At 33.6% G+C, this 3,325-nt stretch overlaps 1 long non-coding RNA gene across 1 annotated transcript; it reads left to right on the top strand.

Annotated features, from left to right (window-relative positions):
• Window positions 1-792: 792 nt before the first annotated feature.
• Window positions 793-3,325, top strand: LOC125472361. Its single transcript, XR_007254289.1, has 3 exons — window positions 793-1,082; window positions 1,832-1,913; window positions 2,800-3,325. It is a non-coding gene; the product is annotated as an uncharacterized LOC125472361 (long non-coding RNA).

The raw sequence follows: 3,325 nt of genomic DNA, 5'->3' as shown, positions 1-3,325 counted from the left end.
GATTAAAAATCTTATCCAAAATTACAAATAAAATTATTTTGTATTATTTAATAATACTTCGGATAATGACACGTGGCGCAACGAGAACGATTAAAAATCTTATCCGATATTACAATTAAAATTATTTTGTATTATTTTATAAATAAAAAAAATACTAATATTTTATTGCCTATTGCCAGGGCTATTGAAGTGTAACGGTAAAGATGCAAATGCTATTGCCAGGGCTATTTATTGTTCATTAAGGGCAATTACTGTTCATTAGATGGATTGAATAGTGTATTGCCTGGGGGAAGGGCTCCAACGCTGGAGTTGCTCTAAATCATTAGAGCAATATATATTATATATTAAACAATATTTAAAAAAGGACAACTCATTGGACGGCTGGATTTGCATAACTGAATCTTGATAATCAATCCCAATGTACTCTTCAAACTGCCACATCCCATGCACTAGTGTAGTTAGGTAGGACATGTTGGAATTATTCAGATGTAAATCAACCTTAAATGGTCTACATCATATAATAAGAATATAATATTAAAGATTAATGTACCTATTGTGATTTGATCTCTTAAAGATATCAATCTTATAATGTAACATTTTACAATATTTTGAAACATTTTAATCGCATACTTTTACTAACATTTTATTTTAATTTCAAGCGTCCGTTATAAATTCTGTAAGTTGAATGTTAATTGATGACTTGATAGTATAATTTGTCCACATAAAAAAAATTAATTTAAAAAAGAAAAAAAGTTTATGCCAAATGAGCGCCCCCCCCCCCCCCCACCCCCCTCCTCCTCCTCCCGTATGCATTTGCATCTCTCTCTTCGACTCCCATTACAGACGGGGGTACGTTGATGTCATCGCCGACAGAGATGAGCTCCTTGGTAGCCTTCTGGTTGAACCTACCTCTTCTCCGGCCAACTTAGACCCAGCCACACTTACACCTCCTCCCGACAACCGTTACTGACCGAACCCTCTCAGATCCGTTGCAGGACCCACCCTCTGCGTCTTCCCAAGTGACGTCGTCGTAGCTTCACAGCACCACCATCGACTTCCTCCTCTGCTGCGGAGACTTTCAGGTATCGCCGCCCACCTTCCCCAATTCCCCAAATTAACCCTTCACTCTCGCTTACTTGCCCTAAATTTTTGAGCGTTTTTCTGTACTCAATTGCCCTGAAAGTAACGAATTTTAGTTGGATTAATTGTTCAATTTCCCAAATTCGGCACTTGCAGTTCCCCGTTTGCTTATTTGCCCTAAACTTTCAATCTTTATTGTTGGGGGTAATTTAATTGTTTATGAAATTAGAGCATTTATTCGATCATGAGGAAAACTATTGGTTTTGTGAAATTAGGCTGTGAGGAATAAGAAGAACTTGGATAGCTTAAATTTGCATCAAAAGTTCACATTATTTTTATTTGTGGCTTGGCAATTGAAAGATATGTATTGACCCAGGTTGTAAACTCTAATTATTTTTATTTTTGGCTTAAAAGTTTTAAAATTTAAATTTCAATGTTTAAATTGGCTACTGGATTCATCATATAAAACTAATGTCATACCTAAGATACATGCACCACAATGTAGGTCAGCCAATTCTGTATCACTATTGTACTAACTGGTTGTCATATCCTTTCATATTAATCTTTTTTCATAGTTGAAAAGACTTTTAAACTGAAAAATAGTCCAGCTGTTTTTTGCTTAAAAGTTTTAAAATTTGTATTCCGCTTTGTTAGATATTTGGAAATTGAAAAATATGTATCAATGCTCGTTGTAAAGTTAATTTTTTTTTTGTTTTTGGTTTTGTTTTTGCTTATGTCTACATGTTACAAGAGCAAGTGGATCAGAGTTTGAAATTGAAGAAACCAAGAAATGGACACCCTCTACAAACTGCAGGACTACTACTCTTGCTGAGGTCTATTTCAATTCCTCTCGATTTTTTCAATCTGGAATCAGGATAAATTGCTTTTATCAAATCTATTTTTCTTCATATTTATAAATTAACCTAGCTAGGTAGCTATATGGTCTCTCTTTGAATTCCTTAAATTAAAACCCTCCAAAAAGTACACTTATAATGATTAGTAACTTAGATGCATTTAGGGAAAAACTAGGTAATAATTTGCATATAATTGTTTATAAAATATTCATGATTATTTCACAAGATTTGTGCTTGCACTTGCGTTCTTTTCTTTTTCCTTTTTGGGAGATCTATGGAAAAATAGTGAATTTGATTTTGGCTAAAAAGTTTCAAGATTTATGCCCCATTTTGTTTGTAGCTTGGCAATTGAAAGATATGTATCGAATCTATCGATCCAGGTTGTTAACTGTAATTATTTTTATTTTTGGCTTAAGAGTTTTAAAATTTAAATTTCAATGTTTGCACATCTGATGTTTTGAAGTAAGGTGCCAAGTCCTCTTACATTCATATAATTACATATACTTTCATGTTATAATCGCTGAATGAAGATGGTCCTTCTAGCAGTTTTTCTCTCTGGTTTTCAGTTGATTACTATTTATCTTTTTCCTATTCAATTCTTTTCAGGTTTGTAAATGTTTGGCCTATGTTTTACCTGTAGTTCAGCACACACTTTTTACAGCACATGAATTTCAGCTCAATAATTTCTTTCTCAACTGTTAATCATGTGTAAAACTCTTCAGTGGATCATTGCACATAATATTGAGTCTAAAAACTTTAGAATTTTTTGCTTCTTAATTTGAAATCTGAGAAAGATATCTAAGCTATATTTAATGACTTCATGTTTTTTTAATTGTGTTACATCTTAATTTGATGGTGTTCACAGAAGGATACATGTAGATGTAGCAAGTGTTTTGTAAAAGCCAAAGAAACTGTACATGGGCTGGGGTTAGCAGTTGCTATTTCATCCCACAGACGGAGACGCTATTGGTATTGAGTAATCTTCGAAGAACGTCACCTCTTCAGAGAAGTACTCTGGCAGCATTCGTTAAGCACTCTCCAAGGTACGGACTCCACCAATCCCATGTTTTAGTTTGTTTCTAATTTCTTGAGTTTTTAGGGGCATATTCTGTAATTAAAGGGGAAGGAGGAGTCCAAATTGGTTTCGAAATCTTGAAACTGGTCAAATTAAAGAATCAAAATTCAAAGATAATATGCCACCAATCACAGGACTCCGAATTCCGACTCTGCTGCTGCATTGAAGCATCACACTTTTCTTCATATGTTGGAAACATATTTTATTTTTTTGTGTCTTTTTGGGGTTTTTTCTTTTCATTTGTTGTAATTTAATGACGAAATTCGATTGAGACGAAAAATAAAAAACATTTTGTATTCTCATTTGTTGATCCATA

The sequence above is a fragment of a genome, unplaced genomic scaffold (genome assembly GCF_019419815.1).
Source record: "Pyrus x bretschneideri cultivar Hongxiangsu unplaced genomic scaffold, Pyrus_bretschneideri_v1 Contig11, whole genome shotgun sequence".
NCBI classification, from domain to species: Eukaryota; Viridiplantae; Streptophyta; class Magnoliopsida; order Rosales; family Rosaceae; genus Pyrus; species Pyrus x bretschneideri.
Note: the sequence above shows the minus strand (reverse complement) of the source record. Positions and strands in the feature narration are given on the sequence as shown.